General features: G+C 44.3%; 1 long non-coding RNA gene across 1 annotated transcript in view; it reads right to left on the bottom strand.

Annotated features, from left to right (window-relative positions):
- Positions 1–2,069: 2,069 nt before the first annotated feature.
- The window catches only part of LOC143987771 (uncharacterized), a 58,209-nt gene continuing 36,936 nt past the window's right edge, over positions 2,070–23,342 (bottom strand). The window contains exons 2-3 of the long non-coding RNA XR_013276699.1: positions 19,472–19,586; positions 2,070–2,382 (exon numbers count right to left, since the gene is read on the bottom strand). This is a non-coding gene — a long non-coding RNA (uncharacterized LOC143987771). The remainder of the gene's footprint in view (positions 2,383–19,471; positions 19,587–23,342) is intronic.

Raw genomic sequence — 23,342 nt, 5'->3', positions numbered from 1 at the left:
AACAGGATATTTAGGTAGCATCAGGGTACCTGTAGGAATTCTGTACATCAATTTTCAAGGTTTAATTTACTTTGAGTGCTACAGAAATATTGTAAACCCATTAACTGTTGCCTAATGTATAATTTTAAAATTCACATAAAATTTCTGTTTTTGGTAACCTAAACATTTACTTTTTAAATCTCTAGCAGTTTACTGTTTACCTGTGTACAATGTTAGGTTATTACCTGGACTTGGGCTGCTTACATTGTAATAATAACTAGAAAAAAGGTGGTGCTCTAAAACATTTGCAGATTTTTGACTTACCTGTAAATTCCATATCTTGGAGTACAGTACAGAACACAGGCTTCATTGACCCTGGGTTATAAACTCATACCTCCGGGTAATTTGACACTGACAAAGCTGTTAAGGACAGACCCCCGAGTTATTGCCCTTTAACCCTAATTCACTCCGCGAGTCCTCAATTTGTAGAAAGCAATGCAGAGTAACCATGGAGTAGAAGGGAGGATGTTCTGTGTCCTGCTCTGTACTCCAAGGGAAATACAAGTAAGTCAAAATTCCTCTTATCTTGAAATAGAAGTGTGGGGTTGCAAGAAAATAAAAATAAAAGTATGCTCACCTAGGTGGATATAGCATTCATCTGATACTGCATCTGGCCCTCACCGCTTCTAAGAATGAGAACTGAGTGATCAAAGTCTGCTGATTGCGGAGTTCCCGGTCTTCAGCGAAGAGAGCCAGTGACGGTCAGTCACCAGCTCTCTGTTCTGCCCCTCCAATGCTCACTGGAGGGCTGGGCAGGAGTGGCTGGCTCAGGCTATCAGCATCTTGTTGAGAGGCTGAGCCTGCTGCTGTTTCTGGTATCTGGGTGGATCCCAACTTTAAAGTCAGGATCTTTCCTGAGCCTGGACTGGCAGAGTGACACCAGCTGACAGTGGGCTTTAGCCCGCTGTCAGCTCAAAACAGGTCACAGGAGAGCAGAACGAACTGCATTCATGTGATCCATAGCAGAAGTATAGCCAAAAGACCTTTGTTCATACTTCTTTACTTGGACAGTACAGGACAGAACCTGGGAGGTTCCCAAGCAATGCATAAGAAGGTTGGGGAACAACCAGGCACACAGAAATGTGCATAGGCCAAGCAATAAGAATCAAGACCCAACTTTATGGTTCCCCTGCCCGTGTCATGTACTCATGTACTATACAAATAAGATATAATATAATTACCAAAGAATTTATATTTCTGTCCATTCAGTCTTGACATTTACACAGTCCAACTACACAGCACAGTAAGCCCTGTGATCTGACCTCTGAATCAAGAGGCACTGTCAGGTCACCTCCCTGAACCCAGCATGTGATTGGAAAGTAAAGGAGCTGCAGCAGATTGATAAAATTATCTCTCTAATCTCTTATTAGCATGTTCCTTAACATTTCAGTATGCGAGTCACCCGACTGGCCCCAAATGTTGCCTTTCCCTCTCCCTATTGGGATGCTGCTGTACTGGGATATATATAAGAAGCTAAAATCAAGTCAAATTTAGGTATTTCTAGTAACTGCATGTAAAGTTCATTAGCAATTATTTAGTAAATACATAACTACATCCACTGGTGTTTTCTAAAATAACATGTAAATCTAACATTTTAAATATTGCTGATATGTACCTGCTGTACCATGTACGTATCTAAAAAAAACATGTTCTCTTTGCATTTCTTCCTTTCCTATTAAAAGCTGACCACACTAAGTATGGAGGCACATCATGGTCAGTTCTCTAGTTGTGCTGAGAACTTATCTTGTTCTCCACCAATGATCAGACTTGTGCTGACTCCCCTCCACTGTGATGTTCCATGTGTTGCTGCTTCTCCTTCCCTAGCTCTCTGACCTCTTAATGTAGCTGAGAACAGAAGGGTATGTAATCAAAGTGTTTATAATGATTTTTTAAATCTACACACAAATGTTTTGTCACCCATGTCTAATTTAATCTGAATGGGTTGGTTTACAAGGCGAGGGTTCACATATTTAGCTTAGTTATCCCAGATATTGAAGTATACAGAGAATACAGACATAGAACTGATCACACAAACTTAATATAAGGTTTAATTTGGTTAGATAAGAGCAGACTGGCAAAATTCCATAGTTTAAATCTAAAACTGAAGTAATGGAATATGAAAATATGAGAAGAGTATAAAACACATTTCAAAGGTTTAATAGTCACTTACCTACACTGCTTAAGCTGAACTCCACTGTTACAGCACTACTTATTTTAGATCCAACTAAGGCTTTAACTCTAACTTTATAATTATTTAGAGGATCTGGCTCTATCTCATGGGTAAGGTCACAGTAGGGATGTGAAATATTCTGACAAGTTTTAATACTTTTCCAATTCATGTCTCTGAAAAATAAGTTCAAAATAAAAACACAAAGTGAATAAATGTTATATAGTAGATATCATTTATTTTCTAAAGTTCCCTGCTTATACATAGTACTAAAACTAAGAAGGCCTAGCATACAGTGGTAAAGCAAAAAGTCATGGTTTGTTTAGTTACTATATCAGCTGTTATTTAAAAGAGAAGGAAAAACCATCAAGTCCATATCACTTAAAGCGGAAGTAAACCCATCGATCTAACAGTTTGAAAAAACAGTTACATTCCCGGCATGCCGGAAATGCTAACTGTCACATTGGTTGTACTCTCAACCAAACTGTCAAACTATCCAATGGCTGGTGTCATAACTGATCACATGTGCAGCTTCATGGCAGTTAAAGATTAAACGGAGGCCAAGATGACAGCTTCCTTGGCTGAAAACAATAGGAGGGCTTACTTCCACTTTAAAGAGGAAGTAAACTCTCCCACTCTGATGCTTCTTTTCATTTAGTCCATTATAATAAGTAATTATCAAACTATAGCCACTGTAATCCAGCACAAATTGCATATTACTTACTGTCTAAAGAAACTTTAAAAAACTTTTTTCCAGGGGTTAGGCAGCGCCATCTTAACCACCTTCAGACCGGACCATTTTGCTGGTAAATGACCAGGTCTTTTTACAATTTGGCACTGCGCTGCTTTAACTGGTAATTGCGCGGTCATGCAATGTTGTACCCAAACAAAATTTGCGTCCTTTTCTTCCCACAAATAGAGCTTTCTTTTGATGGTATTTGAATGCCTCTGCGATTTTTATTTTTTGCGATATAAACGTAAAAAGACCGCAAATTTTGAAAAAAAAGGATATTTTCTACTTTTTGTTATTAGAAAAATCCAATAAACTCAATTTTAGTCATACATTTAGGCCAAAATGTATTCAGCCACATGTCTTTGGTAAAAAAAAAGTCAATAATTGTATATTTATTGGTTTGCGCAAAAGTTGTCACATCTACAAACTAAGGTACGTTTTCTGGAATTTACGCAGCTTTTAGTTTACGACTGCCTATCTCATTTCTTGAGGTGCTAAAATGGCAGGGCAGTACAAAACCCCCCCAAATGACCCCATTTTGGAAAGTAGACACCCTAAGGAAATTGATAAGTGGCATGTTGAGCCCATTGAATATTTTATTTTTTTGCCTCAAGCGATTGAATGACAAAAAAAATATATATTTTTTTTTTTTTACACAAAGTTGTCACTAAATGATATATTGCTCACACATGCTATGGGCATATGTGAAATGACACCCCAAAATAGATTCTGCTGCTTCTCCTGAGTACGGGGATACCACATATGTGGGACTTTTTGGGAGCCTAGATGCGTACGGGGCCCCGAAAACCAAGCACCGCCTTCAGGCTTTCTAAGGGCGTTACAGTTTTGAAGGCCATAAAATGCCAAGATGGCACAAACCCCCCCAAATGACCCCATTTTGGAAAGTAGACACCCCTAAATTTAGGGGTACACTAGTGAGACTAGGTAATAAATGGCGGGTGCCCTGAAACTATAAAAAAAATAACTAACCAACCAGCGTCACCTGTAACAGTTATATGGTGATCACTGGTGAAAGGGTTAACTAGGGGGCAATCAGGGGGCTTTATGCGGTAGTATATGGGGGTCCCTGGCGCTATAAAAAGTTGCGGCAAACCTAAATACCTACCTGCCTAACTAGCGTCACCTGTGACACTAATACAGTGATCAGAAAAACGATCGCTTATTAGGCTGGGTTCACACTGGAGCGATGCGGGAACGCCATGAATCCGCGGCGGGTTTCCGCATCGCATGCCTCCCGGCGGCAGTTCACACTGCCCTATGCGAACTGCTGGGAGTGTCAGTGAAATGTTAATGACACCCCCAGATCAGTTCGCATATCGCAGTGCGATCTGCAAACTCGGATCGCATGGTGTGAACACCCATGCGATCCGATTCTGCTGCGGGCCAAAAAAAGGGTCTCGTGCGAATTTGCGGCGGGTTCGGCGGGTGCGACACGAATTCAGCCATACTATCTGTATGGCTGAACTCGAATCGCACAGAGATCGGATGTGATTTGCACTGCAGTGCGGTGCGAATCACATTCGTTCTCATAAACCGCTGCAATGTGAACCCAGCCTTAGTGACACTGGCGACGGGGGGTGATCACGGGGTTAAACCTTTATTGGGGGGGTTAGGGGGGCACATTAGAACTAAAGGGGGCTAACCCTAACTGCCCTAACAGTTATTACAGTCACAAATGACACCAATGCAAAAAAAAAAAAAAAAAGCAATTGGTGTCACTGTGACTGGGGGGGGCAGGGGTAATTGGGGGGTGATCGGGGGGTAAAGGGGGGGTGTGAGTGTGCCTGGCATGTTCTACTGTATGTGTGGTGTGTTGGTGCAACTCACCGAACCTCTCTCCTCGGTGCCGGAACGAAAAATACCGACACGGAGGAGAGAATACATCACTTCCTCTCCTGTGTTTACATTACAGGAGAGGAAATGATGTCACGGGACATTTTCATTCGTCGGGAGCGATCGCGAGGGGGTGGCCATGAATGAATGGCCGTCCCCTCGTCCGGGATCGCTCCCGAACGAATACCGACCGCCGCAGGCACCGGGCGGGGGCCCGATCAGGCCCCCGACCGGCGGGCAGGCAAGGACGTACATGTAAGCCCTTATGCCTGCCCGTGCCATTCTGTCGACGTACATCGTCGTGCGGCGGTTGGGAAGTGGTTAAGTATAGTTTTCTGAGTCTACAGTGGAGTGTATTTCCACCCTTACATGGAGCACTTCCTGTACTGTTAACCAAGCCTCCTTGTCAATCCAACATTTCTATGGCAACCCTGCTTCCCTGCTCATAGCTGACTTGTTTTATTTCATAGTATTTACTTGTTTTTTTTTTTTTTCTGTTAAATCTTCTTTATTATTTTTCTTATAACAAATACAGCGAACCAATACTTTCAATCTTAAGACATTTGGGGTTTACACATATACCCCAGTATCTTCACAATCATACATTCCTTTACATATCCATGATAACATTATATGGTGGTTTTAGAGGGGGGGGTTTGTTGTAGCGGAGATGTTCTGTGGAGAAACAACAAAAGAAAAAAAAAAAAAAAAAAAAAGTTTTTGTGTTTATCCTTTCTCTTTCTATAGCCTTCCTTTGGTGCGTTATTTATACTTTGTGCAAGAAAGAGAGGAGAGAAAAAAAAAAAAAAAAAAAAAAAAAAAAATTTTTTTGTGATTGTGACATTTATATTAATGTCTCCGCATATGGTCATCTCCGCTCTTCCCCACTCCCCCCTCCCCAAGCCCTTTCCAATCCTTTTTCCACTTCCCATTTATCTTAAAACATACTACAAACAATAACAATACAACAAAACGACAAAATTTAACGGTTGTGGTTCGGTTCTCATTTCCCCCCTTTCCCCTTCCTTCCCTCTCCCCTCCCTTCCCCCTTACCCCTTCCACGGTGCACCTTTTGGGGATACGAGCTTACTCAGCAACTTCTTATATACTCTCTCCTTCCCTTCCCCCCTCTCCTCTTGGAGATCTCTAGGGGGGGTTTAGGTGGGATTATCTAAATTTTTAATCTGACATGGCCTATTCTTACATTATTTCTCGGGAGTAGTGCTTCCAGCCTGCCCACATATTTATATGTTTTTCCTGTTGTTCTTTTATACTGTATATCCATTTTTCAGCTTCCATTATTTTATCTACCTCTCCCTTCCATTCCAATAGTGTGGGACATGCTGTCTGCCTCCAATATCTAGGTATTAATAATTTGGCTGCATTCAACAGATGTGGTGTGACACCTTTTTTATATAATTTGATGGATCCTTCTGTACCATGAAATAAGTATTGTAGGGGTGTCATTTCTATAGGTTTTGTTGTTATCCTCCCTATCCATCTAGCTATTCCTTCCCAAAAATTCTTAATTTTTGGGCATTCCCACCATAAGTGAAGATATGTCCCCTTATCCTGACATCCTCTCCAGCAATGCCCATCCGCTGTTGGGTATATCTCTGCTATTCTAGCTGGTGTTCGATACCATCTGGTTATAAACTTATATGACATTTCTTGTATTGCTGCACTTATTGATGTCACATGTGTCATTTCCATGATTTTTTTTACTTGTGTTGGTTTTATTGTGCATCTTAGTTCCTTCTCCCACTCTCTTATAAAGTAAGGGGTTGTGCTACTTTGTTCACTTACGGTAATACTATTTTATACATCTGAGATAATAAATTACATGGTTTTTCTAATTTCAGACACATCTTCTCGTATGTCGTAAGGGAACTCAGGGGTCTTACTTGGGGTTCTAGTTTATTGAAAAAATCTCTCATTTGATAATATCTCCATCTCGACATATGTATGTCTCCTTGTGCTGATATTAATTCTGTCAGTGGGAGTAAACTTCCCAGTGGAGCATATCTTAAACACCTTGTATTCCCCCCTGACCCCCAGGAGCCTAGTGCTCCCTTTTCTTCCCCTGGTGGAAACCATGGGTATCCCCCTAATGGAGCTAGTGGTGATGTACGTGGAGCGTATTTTTCATTTTTATTCATTCTGTCCCACACTGCTAACGTACTCCGTGTTAATGGTGATGTCCACTTTGATAATGCTCTTTTCGTAGCCTGTATCCATGGGGCCCCTGCTAGATTTCTACCCGCCATACTTTCTTCCACTGATACCCATGCTTTATTTAAGGAGTCATGGCTCCAATTTAATATCCGTACCATAGCCATTGCCTTGTAATACATAAGAACATCTGGGAGCCCTATTCCTCCTTCCTTCTTATTTCTGCGCAGAATGTCATATGCTATCCTAGGATTTTTCTCCTTCCATATGAAAGATATAAACATTTTGCGTATTCTCTTGAAAAAGATCTGAGGCACTGCTATCGGGACCGTGTTTATAATATATATAATTCTGGGTAATATATTCATTTTCAGAGTATTTATCCTCCCGAACCATGTCAGTGAGTAATCCTTCCACCTGTTTAAATCTTTGGATATTTCTGTTATTAAGGTTTCATAATTCAATTCGTATAAAGATTTAACCTCTGCCGTTATGTGCACTCCCAGATAATATAATGATTTCTTTTCCCATCTAAATGGCAGATTATTCTTCATCAATACTGACATTGATAGTGGGACATGACAGGGTAATAGTATAGATTTTTCCATGTTTATTTTAAAGTTCGACATTCTTCCATATCTCTGAACTTCCTCCATCAATGCCATTATTGATCCCTGTGGTTCTGAAAGATAAAATAGTAGGTCATCGGCATATGCTGATACCTTGTGCTCTTCAGTTCCTATTCTTATTCCTTTTATTCCCTTGTTATTTCTCACCCTGCACAGAAATGGTTCAAGAGTTAAGGCAAACAATATTGGGGACAGGGGACATCCCTGTCTTGTGCCGTTTCGTATTTCAAAGCATCCTGATAGAGTACCGTTTACTTTCACTCTTGCCCTAGGTTTTGCATATAGGGCTGCTATCCATCCCATCAATCGGTCTCCCATACCTATTGCTCTCAGGACTTCTTTCATAAAGTCCCAGTCAACTCTATCAAATGCCTTTTCGGCATCCATTGATAGAATTGTCCTGGGCACTCTATCTGGGCCATTTTGCATCCAATGAAGTATATGTAGAGCTCGGATGGTGTTGTCTTTGGTTTCTCTACCTTTCATGAAGCCTGTTTGGTCGCGATGGACCAGTTGTGTTACCTCTTCTTGTATTCTGGTGGCTATGATTTTGGCTAATAATTTAGTATCTGAATTGAGCAATGATATGGGTCTATAGTTAGCACATTCCTGTGGATCTTTCCCCTGTTTCGGTAAGACCGTTATATATGCTAGCAGTGCTTCTGGGGACATTGTACTAATGGCAGAGATTTTGTTGAAATATCTGCATAATGGTGTTTCCAGTATTTGAGCAAACTTTTTATAATATGCATTAGTTAACCCATCGGGTCCTGGGCTTTTCCCCCTCGGCAGGTTCTCTATTGCTTTTCTTATTTCCTCTTTAGTTATTGGCTCTTCTAATTTTTCTATTATCCTATCGGGGAGTATGGATATTGTGGAACCATTAATATAATCTTTCATCTCTTCTATCCTCCCCCTATCTTCCACCTGCTCCGGAATGGGTTGAATATTATATAGCTTCTCATAAAATTGTTGGAATTCCTTTGCTATTAATTTGGTATCTTTTACTTGTTTATTATTCACTCTGATTTCATGTACATGGGATGATTCCCTCTTTTTTTCTAGTTGTCTAGCCAATAGTCGGCCGCATTTATTCCCATGTCCATAGAATCTGTGTGCTATAAACCTATATTTATCCCTGACCCTTCTGTCAAGACACTTGGTGAGCTCCTCCCTCATAATTCCCAACTGCCTGGCATCTTCTGGTTCGCGATTGCTCTTATGTTTATTCTCTAGTTCCTTTATTCTTTCTAACTGATCTTCTATCTCTTTTCTTTTTTCCTTCTTTACTCGTGTCCCGTGAGCTATTAATTCTCCTCTAATTACCGCTTTGTGGGCTTCCCACACAGTTTGCTCTGATACTTCCTCTGATGTATTTAATACAAAATATTCCTCTAGTTTATGTTGAAAGTCCTCTATTATTTTTTTATCGTCTAATAGTGACTCGTTTAATCTCCATGTTCGTTCCTTATGACCTGCGTGTGTAAGGGAGATCACTGCCACCACCGGGGCATGATCTGAGATCGTTATTGACTTTATATTTACTGCTTTTACGTATTCTAGGTAGTACTGATCTACCAGGATCCAGTCCAACCTGGAATAGGTATTGTGGCTCTTTGAATAGTAACTATAATTTTTTTTTTCTCCATTTAGTGCCCTCCAACTATCTACCAAATGTAAGGATTGAAATAGTTTTTTTACCTGTTTAAGTGCTCTAAATGATAAAGGTGTTTTCCCTGTTGTTGTGTCTAATTTAGTGTCAACTATAACATTAAAATCCCCTCCCAGAATCAAAAACCCTTCCCTAAATTTTTCTAATACTCTTAATGTTTTTCCTAAAAAATCAACTGTGCGTGTGTTTGGTGCATATATTGAAGCAAATGTGTACCTTTGTCCCTGCAATGTTCCTTTAATAAACAGGAACCGCCCTTCTGGGTCTGTGTTCACCACTGTGGATATCAAAGGGCACGTATTCCCAAAGGCTATCGATACTCCTCTTGCTCTCGCAATTGGTGATACTGCATGAAACCATTGGTTATATGGGAATAACGGTAGCCTTGGTGTGGATCCTGATGTGAAGTGTGTTTCCTGTAGAAACACTATGTCTACAGCTTGGTGATTTAATTCCTGCCAGAGACGTCCCCTTTTTTGAGGTGAGCACAATCCCCTTACATTATAAGTCATTATTTTTAATACTTTAGCCATTTCTTTACTCTGAGTAATTGTATACCATTCTTAATCTGCTGCTGAGTGTCTCTTCTCCCCATTCCCATGTACACCTGTGAAAAACTCCGGAAAAAAGAAGGAGAGAAAAAAAAAAACGGGAAAAATTCCATTCCGACCACATCCACAACTTAACACTTTACTTAGTAAAATGTGCCAACTAATGATAGGGTGAGCCCGTTTGGTTACTCCCAGCCCCTCCCGAGCCCTCCCCCCTTCCTGCATATTGCAGGTTTGGTCAGTCCCTTTCCACGGGACCCGCCTAATTGGAGAAACAAACAAAAAAAAAAAAAAAAAAAAACAAAAAAAAAACCTGCTGTAAAATTAAGTGAGAGTTTGAGTACCGACCCAAACTTCCCCCTCCTCCCTCTTGACTTTACTTATTTCTATTTCTTCCTAAGTCTCTTTTCTCTTCCCTTCTTACAGTTCTTTTATGCTAAAATATGCTATCTTCTTTCGTTAGCCTTTCCCTCCTACTTGGGACCATGGCTCCGGACGTTGAATTAATGTCTTGACGTTAGTGGTTCTCCAGTCCTGGAAATCTACGAATGGGAGTTCTAATATTTCTAAAAACTCTTTTAAGTCATCTTTAGTACGGAGTGCTGCTGTTTTCCCATTCCTTGATGCTATTAAACGGAAGGGGTACCCCCATCGGTACCTAATATTTGCTGCCTGTAGAACTTCCAACAATGGTCGGACCATTCTTCGCTGCATTAGTGTGCGACTGGATATGTCAGGGAACAGAAGGATATGATCTCCTTCATATTCAATTGTAGGGGTGTCTCGTGCAATTCTGATTATTGTTTCCTTTATTGTATACTTATGCAATTTGCATATCACATCCCTGGGCTTCTCTTTGTTTGGGGTGCTGAAGGAGGTAACACGATGAACTCTGTCCATAGTATTTACTTGTACCGATTGTCTAATGTTTGTCTGTGTCAGTCTTATCAGCTTCAGCTGATAAGACTTCAGTAATGGCCAGGTTTACACTGCACGTGATGTCACATGGGGTGAAGGAGGAAGCTCTGAGCGATTCTGCAGCCTCCTGGAAGTATAGTGTTGTGCCATAGGAAGTTCTGATAACAGATAGACAAGCATATAGAGAGTGTGCCGTAAATCAAGGGAGATCTGGGCATGCTCGGTGACGTCATTCTAAAGAACAAAAGGGATTACAACAATACTAAGCAAGTAAGGAGAGATATCTACAAGCAGATTTACGTGGAACAAAGTTGTGGGGGAGAGTTTACAACCACTTTAACCACTTGACTTCGGGAATATTTAACCCTCCCATTTTTTCCGATATGGCACTGCGCTACTTTAACTGACAACTGCGCGGTCATGCAACGTTATACCCAAATAAAATGTATGTCCTTTTTTTCCCCACAAAATAGACATTTATTTTGGTGGTATTTGATCACCTCTGCATTTCTTAATTTTTTGCACTATAAAAAAAAGTGTTTCAATTTTGAAAAAAAAAAATTTTTTTTTTTAAACTTTGTGCTATAAGACATTCGACAACAAAATCCGTCTGGTTTTGTCCGACGGATTTTGTCCGAAACTTGTGTTGCATACACACGGTCGGACAAAGTTGTCGGAAAATCCGATCATACGTAACGCGATGACGTTATTTCGTTACGACGGGACTACGTTCAGGCCGGTAGCCAATAGCTTTGGTCTAGGAATTTGATCTGAGCATGCGTGGCACTTTGTCAGATCGGAATTCTCTACACACAATCGGACAAAGTCCGATCGGATCATGTTGTCGGAAAGTTTTATAGCCCAGCTCTAAAACTTTGTCCCTCGGATATTCCGACGGAAACAGTCCGATGGAGCATACACACAGTCGGATTATCCGACAACACGGTCCGATCGGACATTTTCCATCGTAATGTCTGACCGTGTGTACAAGGGCTTAAACATATTGAATATAAAATTTAAAATGTAATTTCTTCATAAGTTTAGGCCAATACATATTCTGCTACATGCTTTTGGCACAAAAATCCAAATAAGCGTATATTGATGGGTTCCGCAAAGGTTATAGCATGTACAAATATTTAAATTTTTTTAACTAGTAATGGCAGCCATCAGCGACTTATAGCGGGACTGCAATATTGCGGCGGACATTCTGACACTGACACTTTTTGAGAATCAGCAACACTAATACAGTGATCAGTGCTAAAAAATATGCATTGTCACTGTACTGGCTGGGAAGGGGTTAAAGCGGTAGTAAACCCGCAGATTTATTTTTTTCTGACCTGCAAGGGAAAAGGCATAATGAGCTAGTATGCACCGCATACTAGCTCATTATGAAATATTTACCTTAGAGGCCCCGATATCTCAGACGATCCATGTCGAGGGAGCTGACATGTTCCCTCGGCGTGTCTTCCGGGTATCGCAGGTCCGGTGCTGCGAGTGGCCTTAGCCGCAATATCGTCACTCCCGCGCATGCACGCTGGAAAATTTCTTTCTTGCAAAGTCCGGCGCCTCCCCAGCTTTCAGTTGAATATCCCCTGTGCGCATGCGCCACTGCAGTCAGTGGCATATTGCGAGGGGAATATCTCCTAAACCATACAGGTTTAGGAGATAATAGGATTTTTTGTACTAACCGTAAAATCCTTTTCTCTGTAATTCACCAACCGACACAGCTCCTCTCTGGAACTAAATGGGTTGTATAGCCTGCCATTAGGAGAAACTAGGAAAAATTGTTACACAATACACAGAACTCCCGCCCCATGGGAGCAGGCCCCATGCTATCAACCCTTCCCACTGCTCCTAGCAGCTTCAATACGTCAACAAGCAGTATAACGTAGAAAAAAGGAGGGGTGGGTGCTGTGTCGGTCGGTGAATTACAGAGAAAAGGATTTTACGGTGAGTACAAAAAAATCCTATTTTCTATTATATTCACCGACCGACACAGCTCCTCTCTAACTAAATGGGACTTCCCCAAGCAGTGCCAAAACGAGGGGTGGGAAAAACAGCATAAAAACTTCATCTACCATGGCAAGTGGGAACTAGTGAAACTAAACCCACAAAAAAACAGCAGTGTGTGGAAAAACACCACTATACACTCTCCTCAACAGGAGAGATCCCCAAGACCGCAACATTGCAGAAGTAATGCAACAGTGCATTAACCAAAACAGTACTGCGTTTTTATCGAAAAAACAGGAAAAAATTAAATTGCAACTACACGGCCGCCTGAAAAACTTTGCGGCCAAAACAGGCCCCAGCCGATGCACTGACGTCTACCTTGTAGAACTTGGTAAACGTATGGACAGATGACCAGGTCGCCACCTTACACTCCTGAGCGACAGGCGATTGGTGTCGGAAGGCCCAAGACGTTCCGATTGCTTTTGTAGAGTGGCCCGTGACTGGAAAGGGAGGCACCTGCCCCTTCAAGGCGTAGGCTTGGACTACAATCTGTCTAAACCACCTGGAAATGGTGGCCGACGAGACCGCCATGCCCTTCTTAGGACCAGCCACCGAAACAAACAGTGAGTCTGACTTCTGAAAGGAAGCTGTGGCAGACAAGTACACCTTCAGAGCCCTAACCACATCCAGAGCGTGAAGGGCCACCTCCTTGGGGGTGCTTCGGCTTAGGACACAATGATGGCCATACAATGTCCTCATTGATATGAAAAGCCGAGACCACCTTAGGTACAAAGGACGGTTGCGGGCGCAACACCACCTTATCCCTGTGGATGACCAGATAAGGCGACTTGCAGGACAAGCCCGCCAGTTCCGAAACCGTCCTGGCCGATGTGATGGCCACCAGAAAGACCACCTTCTGTGAAAGGGTCAGCAGAGGAATCTCCCTGATATTCTCAAACGGCGGCTTCTGAAGCGCCGACAACACCAGGTTCAAATCCCACGGAGGTAACGGAGGACGCACCAGAGGGACTACATGTCACACCCCCTGCACAAAGGTACTCACTAATGAGTGAGACACCAGGGTCTTTGAAAAAAAGACAGCCAGAGCTGAAATCTGCCCCTTGATGGTGCTCAACGCCAACCTCTGGTCTACACCTTGCTGAAGAAACAGCAGGATCCTGGATATAGAGAAGGAGCGCGGATGCCACCCTTTCTCCTCACACATGGAGATGTAGGCCTTCCAAGTAGTCTTCCTGGAAGAAGATTTCCGAGCCCTCAGCATAATTGGAATCACCGAGTCCGACAGACCCCTGTTCCTCAATACCTGGCTTTCAATAGCCAGGCCGTTAAAGCAGGGTGAAGGATTGGACTTTGAGATAGGAGGTCCTCTCTCAATGGCCGTCGCCAGGGAGCATCTGCCACCAGGTGCACCAGGTCTGCGTATCAGGCCCGCTGAGGATTACTGGAATCCCCAGAAGCAGAAGTGGCAACAGATTCAGCGGAGGAAAGGCGTAGATCAGCTGGTACTGATCCCACGGAGCCACCAGCGCATCTGACGCGTCTGCCCATGGATCTCTTGTCCTGGACACGAATCTTGGCACCTTCGGATTGAGCCGGGAGGCCAATAAATCCACATCTGGTGTGCCCCATTTCAGGCACAGCCGCCTGAATATCTTCGGATGCAATGTCCATTGTCCTGGATCCAGCATCTGACGACTCAGATAATCCGTCTGCCAATTTTCCACCCCCGGGATGTAAATGGCCATCAGGGCCAGAACGTGTTGCTCTGCCCACCGAAGTATGTGAGCGACCTCCCGAGCAGCGGCTGAACTTCTTGTTCCCCCTTGGTAATTTATGTATGCCACAGCCGTGGCATTATCTGACTGTATCCTGGTCGGGCACCCTCGAAGACACGCCGACCATGTGTGGAGGCACAGCCTGATCGCTCTCAATTCGAGCAGATTGATCGGCAACTTGGATTCCTCCGTCGTCTAGAGGCCCTGAGCCGACTAAATCACCATCACTCCACCCAAGCCGGACAGACTGGCGTCCGTGGTGACCACCGTCCATTTTAGAGGAAGGAATGATTTTCCGGCCTGAATCACCGGGGACCTCAACCACCAGATCAGGGATCAGGGAGTCCTTGACTGGCTGGCTCACCTGGATCTGCCGATCCAGGGACAACGGAGATTTGTCCCATTTCGTCAAAATCTCCTTCTGCAGGACTCTGGTGTGGAACTGGGCATAAGGCAAAAGTGGAGTGATGACCACTTGCGGTTTAACAACAGTTTGACCGCAGATCTGAGAGTCAGCAATTTGTCTGAGGGGAGAAAAACCCTCGCTTCCCTGGAGTCCAATAGTAGCCCCAGGTACTCCAGATGCTGAGTCGGTACCACCACCAACTTCTTTAGGTTCAACAGCCACCCAAACGCTTGCAGGGTCCGCAAGGTGATCGCCACATCCTCCTCTAACTCTGAGGCGGAAGAAGCTCTCAGGAGAAGATCGTCTAGGTACCCCACGATCGCGATCCCGTGTTGTCTCAACAACGCCAACACTGGAGCCAGTACTTTGGTAAAGACTCGGGGGGCTGATGCAAGGCCAAAGGGATGAGCCAAAAACTGGTAATGGGCTTCCCCGACTGCCAAACACAGAAACTTTTGATGCGCAAGGCATATGGGTATGGTATGTGCAAGTAGGCATCCTGAATGTCCAAGGAAGCCAGGAAGTCCCCTTGATGGAGTGCAGCAACTACTGAGTGAACTGATTCCATTCTGAACCTCTGCACTTTTACAAAGTGATTGAGGGCTTTCAAGTCCAAGATTGGACGTACCCCTTCCTCTTGGGAACCACAAACAGATTGGAGTAGAACCCCTGGAAGCGTTCCGATTCCTGAACTGGTACGATTAACCCCCCGATTCAGCAAGTCCCTCACTGCCCCAACAGGGCCTCCCGGTGAACTGGGGACACGGGTATGCTGGAGGGGGAAGAATCTGTTTGGCGGGCAAGAGAAACTCTATCTTGTAGCCTGTAGAAATCAGGTCGCAGACCCATTGGTCGGATAACCGGGAGGTCCAACAGGCTGCAAACTCCCGAAGGCGACCCCCCATCCGAGATGTGGGTGGGGGCAGACCTTCATGCAGTAGCACTTTTGTTCCAGGGACGCTTCTGACCATCCATGGGCGTCCCGACAGGCTGGGGTCGTTTTACCGAAGCACCGGGTGGACAAAAAAACCAATTGTGAGCGGAAAAGGAGGGCCCTTGCCTGTGGGCTCCTTAGCCTTCCTGGCCTGTGGGAGTAGTGTACTCTTACCACTCGTGGCATTTTTAATAATGTCATCCAACGAGGCTCCGAAGGCTTTCTTGGATGCCTGGTCAGCGGACCAACATTTCAGCCAAATAAGGCGCGTCAGCACCACAGCTGACACTGAGGCCCTGGTTAACAGAGGGAGAGTATCCAGGGCCGCGTCACAAACGTACTTAAGACCATGCACTAGTTGGTCTGCTAACTCCACGCAGACAGGGGAGGCATTCTGCTCTCCCAATTCGCGGTGCAAACGTTTTGCCCACTCAGTCAGTGTCTGCGACACCAGTGCGGATGCCAGTACAGGTCGCACGGCTGACCCCAGAACCGTAAACAAGGAACGAGCCACTGCTTCGGCCTTCCTGTCCGTTAGATCCTTGAATGTAGGAGTTCCCTCAACCGGGATCGTGGTTACTTTATTTAACATAGATACCGGGGGGGGGGGGGGCCACGACCGGAGGAGCCGACCACTTTTTGAGAAGGCTTTCCTCAAAGGGGTAGCGCACCGCCAAGTTTTTGGGGACCGAAAAGGTCCGTTGCGGGCGACCCCATTCCCTGTAGATTAATTTGTCAAAATAAGTCAAATACGGGAACACCTTAGGTGAACGTGCTGGCTTGTGGGACCCAAAAGGGACCGGTACATCAGCAGAGGAATCCGCTGGCTCCTGAATTTTCAGGGTATCACGCACAGCTGTGATAAGTGCTCCAACAAGCACCTTGTGGTGCCCGGACCCGGACAGGGAATCATCCTCACTGTTTGAACGGTCCTGGTCAGCCACATCTGATAGGTCAGAGCAGGGGTCTCCAGCCGCAGCAGGGCCCGAGTCTGCATCAGAGCTTTCCCCAGAGGACGGAGGGGGCAGGGGCCTCTTATGTGCACCTTTCCTGCCACATGCCGCCTCTATCTTAGCAACATAGGAGTCCAGGAACACTGTCAGGGTGTCCATTGCGCACCACACTAACCGCAGGTGACCCGGTTGCTATAACCTGGATTTCGGGGGAAGAAACACCAGTTTCTGAAGCCATGCTGACCCTATCCTGTCTGCCACCTGCAAGGGGACTTAGGATAGTGAAGGTCCCACCCTCCTGCTGCCGCCGCGTGGGGGGGTGGAGGGGTGGATGGGTGCTTAGCGCTAGACTTACCACCCTGGGGCGTTCTGTGAATGCCAATAACAGTGCCTGTAGTCCCTAGGAGGTTCCCATGCAGAGAGAAGAAAAAACTGTGTCAGCAGCAGCAGCAGCTCTAACAGCGGTGCAACGGTCTGCAGAACAGCTTCAGCGTTCCACACAAAGCAATCCAGTGTCCCTCACACACAGGGAATACAGGAAGTGACAAGAGAAAGCACATTGCAAGCTATCACAAGGGGTCAGCGGTGAAGAAAGCATTTTAGCTTTCACAAAATGGCTGCCAATGTAATCCATAGGAATCCCAGGGAAAATGGCTGCTGAAGCTCCCCCAGGGGAATCTATAGCTTTCCCAAATCCAAGATGGCTGCCAGAACGGCGCCATGAGGTGAAAAGAGCAAAAAATAAAAACGAACTGCCTGATGACACAGAAATCCTACACAAAAACTGCCTTCTTTGGACCCCCAGACCTGGACCAGGACTGATCAGCAACCGCACAGAGCCCCACAGGTGAGAAACAGCGACCCACACACATACACCGCCCGCAGCGCATGCAGACACCCCCCTCAGAGGGGGGAAGGAGGGGTGATAGGGACATGGGAGAAAAGATAAGGAGGTGAGGTGGCCCCCGAATCGACCCCCCAGGGAATTCCCAGCTGCTCCCCCCACCAAAGCAGGGAGAGCCATACTTACCAGTCCTGAAGAGCTGGGAGACATTCCGTGGTAGCCAACTCCTGCGCAGTTACAGGGAAAGTTACTGGCCCGGTATACTGTGATCCAGACATCAGTAGCCCGGTCATATGTATACCCCGGAGCATTGAAGCTCACCGACCCCCTCTAGAGCTTGAGGTATGTCGTGGCCCGCCGAGCTGTAGCTGCGGCCTGCTCACGCTTGATGGCCGGATTGGGGAGACTACAAGGATTTCATTAACCAGCCTGTCACCCAGCCGGCAGTTGATGGAAGAGGATCTCTCATCTTGCGCAAAAAGCAGCAAAAACATGGACCGAGAGGCTCGCAGGGTTTCCTAGGTCATTCTCCTTGCTAAGAAAAATAAAAACTGAAGCTGCTAGGAGCAGTGGGAAGGGTTGATAGCACGGGGCCCGCCCCCATGGGGCGGGATTAAAGTTCTGTGTATTGTGTAACAATTTTGCCTAGTTTATCCTAATGGCAGGCTATACAACCCATTTAGTTACAGAGAGGAGCTGTGCTGGTCGGTGAATATAAGAGAAATTATTTTTTACCTACAGGTAAGCCTTATTATAGGCTTACCTGTAGGTAAAAGTAAAAAAAAGAAAAAAAGAAAAAACAGTATACAACCGCTTTAACATCAGGGCGATCAAAGGGTTAACTGTGTGCCTAGCCTGTATTTTACTTTACTGTGCTAGGTGCTTTTACTGCTTGGCAAGGACAAAAATGACATCCCTCCCCTCCTGTCAGAACAAAGGCAACATGTAAACAAGGCAGATCGCTGCTCTGTCTCTGCCTAACAATGGGTGCTGGAGGACATCGAGTACCGTGCATCCGCCAATCAGCTTCCAATGTGTGTAATCACAGCGGAAACGAGCCGGCGGTGCCTACAGGGAAAGTCAGATCATGTATAGGTGCCACACTGTAGCAATAAAATTGCTATAGGGTATACCTTAAGTGGTTAAAAGATCATGAAGGTTTGGGTGGATGGCAATAGAGACAAATGCATTTGCCACTATGGACAATAAAGGGAGCAAAAACAGAAGTTTACTGTTTACATATACTTTTGCCTTTCAGTAGATATCACATGGCCAAGGACCTAGACCTTTAGGCAGGCCATACATGGCTCGAATCTCGACTGTTTCCTGCTGAAACGGTGAGTTCCGAACCGTTAATTGGCAGGCTGAATGTAGAAAGTTGATCGATCAACTTGGGTACAACAGCATGCCGGGTCTTACCTGCTATAGCCGCTAGCAATAATCTCTGTCTTCTCCCAGGGGGGGCAGCTCCCTCTTCCTCGTGCTGGGAGCAGGCAATGGCTTGGCAGGAGGGATTCCCACATCAACAGTGTCTGTGTGATAGGGGAATCAAGAAAATGTCTTTCCTGCAACCCATGGTTATAGGAAAGAATTTGCTCCATATATTGCATGGCCAGAACAGAATGGCACATTCACCAGCATTGTTCCCAGGAAAGATAATTACTGCAGTAACTACTGAACAGTTGTAATCAACTAGAAAAAAATCCAACCAAGCCAACGTTGGTCAGCCAGTAATGCCTGTTCATTTTTATAGGTGAAATTATTTTAATCAATAATAGGTCTCCTAAGGTCTTTGGACATCTTTATTCTGCAGTAAAAACACAATTATATAATAGATAATGAACAATACTTACACAAGTTCTAATATTTCCACACAAAAATAAGGCTTCATTTCCATTCTATTGTAGTCCCAGTGCAAAGTTGTATTGAAATTATATGAATTAACCGTCAAGTTGAAAGGTTCTGGAACTGTGGAGAAAGAGAAAGAAAAGAACACAACAAATCCTTATTAGTAATGTCTGTGTCTATGTTTTAATGTGTCATTATTTACTGTATTTGGTTTTGGGAGTGCATTATAATACTTTGGTTGCTTTCATATTGCTCTGTGGAAAAAACACATTTTCATTTTTCCGCATTTAAAGTGTGTTTTCTGGGTGCCGTGCAACCGTGAAACATGGACTTGTGACAAAAAAACACACCAAAAAAATGCAATCATGCAAAGATGCAGCAGGCAGGAAAAATGCACAGCACCTGCAGCACAATGGTGTGAAGAGTCCCACAGGATTAAATGGATTGCATTTTAGGCTGCTTTCATGCCGATGTGTTTTTGCTGCATTTTTGCCTTTTAAAAACACAGCAAGAACGCATTCGTTGGAAAGCAGCCTTAAGTGTAAACAATGTTTTCAGAAAAGTTTAGTAACACGAGGAGAGACAGGAAGACTGTATCAAAAGTACCATGGTATTGTACTATGGTACAGTGCGGACGTTGTTTGTGTATGGCAAAATAACAATTTAATATGGTAAACAGCTTATGCTGTGATGAAAGCACATATCTCATCAAGGAAAGCTGCGCAGATGGGCATAGATGGATCAAATGAATTTTTTTTGATGTAACCTACCCTGTTCAACAGAAGTTCATCATTAGATCGACTGCTATTGAATGGACATGCTGTTGATCAGAGGATGCAGCTCCTGATCACTATATTGACAGCAGCATCAGCTGCTAATCAGTGTGTTTAGCAGCATTAGCTGCTGTCAGAATACTGTACAATGTCCTGGCTGAGAGAATTCCATCATCCGCCTCAACAGTGTGCATAGAAGAATGCATAGAAGAATCTGCTAGTTTATTTTGTTCAGCTCGCAATACCCAGCTTAACCACTGGGCGTTTGCGCTATAGCCAAAAGACGGCTGCAGCACGGACGCAACTGCCGGGAGGCCGTCCCGGACGTCCTCCTGTTTAGTTCCGCGCATCGGGGAAATTCTGTGCTGGCCGTGTCCCTTGGACACAGCCAGTCACAGATCGCTGTAAATGGCCAATCACAGCAGCCGTTTACAGCGCGATCGGCGTGTCCAATGAGAGATGATCTCATATGATCAAAGAGACAGTGTGTGAGGAGGGAGAGACGAACGCTGAAGCGAGAGTGAAAAAAAAAAAACGGAAAAGTGTAACGTGTCATCAGTGCCACATATTAGTGCCATCTGTCAGTGCCACGTGCCATCTGTTATCAGTGTCACATGTCATCAATGCCACATATCAGTGCCATCTGTCATCAGTGTCACGTGTCATCAGTGCCACCTATTAGTGCCACCTGTCATCAGTGCCACGTATAAGTGCCATCTGTCATCAGTGCCACGTGTCATCAGTGCCACATATCAGTGTCACATGTCATTGTCCTGGTGCTCCATGGCCTTCAAAATTGTAATAGGTAGTCAACTAGTTAGATGTGTAATTTATGCTCCTAGAACACCTGACGGCGCTCCCTGCATGTTGGGCCTCTCTATGTGGCCAGGCTGTGGAAAAGTCCCACACATATGGTATTGCCATACTTAAGAGGAGTAGCAGAATTTATTTTGGGGTGTCATTTGTGGTATACACGTCATGTGAGAGAAATAACCTATTACAATGACAATTTTGTGGAAAAAAAATCTTTGTTTTGCAAAGAATTGTGGGAAAAAAATGACAACATCAAAAACCTCACCATGCCTCTTACTAAATACCTTGGAATGTCTACAGTCTAAAAGGGGTAATTCGGGGGTATTTGTACTTTCCTTGCTTGTTCGGGTCGCAAATTTTTTTTTATGATTTGCACCATAGCTTGTAGACTCTCTAACTTTGACAAAGACCAAATAATATCCACTAATTTGGGTTATGTTTATCAAAGATATGTAGCAGTATAAATTGTGGGCAAAATTTATGAAGAAAAATTTATAATTTGCAAAATTTTATTACAGAAACAAAGAAAAATGTTTTTTTTTTAATGTTCTCTTTCTTTTTTCATTTATAGCACAAAATATAAAAAAAACCCAGAGGTGATCAAATACCACCAAAAGAAAGCTCTATGTGTATGAAAAAAAAGACAAAAAATTAATTTGGGTACAGTGTTGCATGACCGAGTAATTGTCATTCAAAGTGTGAGAGCACCGAAAACTGAAAGGGGGTTTAAGTGGCCAGTTGTCAAGTGGTTAAAGAGTTACTAAACCCTCGTGTTTTTTTTTTTTTTTTAAATAACATGTCATACTTACCTCCACTGTCGTTGGCTGAGTAGGGAAATGGTGGTTATGACTAAGGCCTTATAGGCTGAAAAGCGTCAACCTTACTTATTTGTGTTTGGTCAATGTGGCTTGTTAATAAATACTACATTTTTTAAGAGCAATCACTAGAGTGCGGATCACCTTTTCCTCATTTCCCTACTCAGCCAACGACTGTGGATTGAGCACCTGGGAGCTCTGCTATGTGATGTATGGGTAGTAGCACTGACTTTTTTGTTTATATCCTTACCTCCACTGTGCAGTTTGTTTTGCACAGAGTGGCCCTGATCCTCCTCTTCTGGGGTCCAAAAAAAAGGCGCTCCTGGCTCCTTTCCACATCAGAAAACCACCTAGGAGAAACGCTTTCCTTAGAACCATGCGGGCGTGCTCCAGAGTCCAGATTTTGTGCCCATAGACACAGAAAGCCGGACTCTGCCCCACCCCCCACGGCACACGCATCATTGGATTTGATCGACATCAGCAGGAGCCAATGGCTGCTCTGCTTTCAATCTATCCAATCAGGACATGAGACACCAGCTAGAGCTGGTGTGCTCGTTCCTGGCCGTAGAAAGACAGGGTTCAGGTAAGTATAAAAGGGGCACTGGTACATGACAAGAGGAGAAAAACCATGAGGGTTTACAACCCCTTTAAGAGTGGAATTACCATATTTCACTGCTGTTTTCCATCAGCAAATTAGGGCAGAATCTAACCTCACGGCAAGGTAGCATCTTTGGCTACACCCATCTCTGTTTGACACTGATGACTTCAATACGGAAAGAGAAACCACCCTCATTGTATTGTCTTGTCTACACAGTCTACCCTATCAGACACCAACTGCCTACACGTGTCCTGCTTTGTGAAATGAAAAGCAATAGCACAACTTTAACAAATATCACCCTGGCTTCCCGCATATAAGCGTATGGCATATGGCAGGAATGCTAAACCTGTGGCCCACGACCTCAAACCAAGGAGGTGCATACCCATGCTCTGAGATGATGGATAGGCAAGCTCAGATCTCAATTAACAGGTTGCTAACCTGCCATCCCAGAGCATCAGAGTACAGGGACCCAGTGCCGGCTGCTGAGGAGAAAGGCAGGTGTTGAGATTGCAGGAGCCGCATAAGCCGATGCTTCCTCTGTCGCACCAACAATTGTCCCAGGCAGTGATACCAAGTGCACTTCGCCTGGGGTCTTACTAGCATCCAAAAGCAGAAGCTGGAAGAGGAAAAAGGTCAGTGTCATAAGCTACACTTTTGCAATGGGCATATTAGAACTTATAAAAAAAGTGTTATTAGGCTGCTTTCACATTGATTTGCAGGTGCGGTGGAAGCTGCGACTTTCCTGTCGTTTAGCTGCACTGAGCCATAGACTTCTACTATATCCTGTGGATTTAGTGCATTTTCTGAATGCAGGAGTTTTGGTGTGCTTTCAGAAAGTGCACCACACCTGCAAGATGTAATAGAAGTCTATGGTTCA

This window comes from Lithobates pipiens, unplaced genomic scaffold (assembly GCF_037356315.1).
Source record: "Lithobates pipiens isolate NorthernLeopardFrog02 unplaced genomic scaffold, aLitPip1_a1.2 Scaffold_18, whole genome shotgun sequence".
Lineage (NCBI taxonomy): Eukaryota > Metazoa > Chordata > Amphibia > Anura > Ranidae > Lithobates > Lithobates pipiens.
Note: the sequence above shows the minus strand (reverse complement) of the source record. Positions and strands in the feature narration are given on the sequence as shown.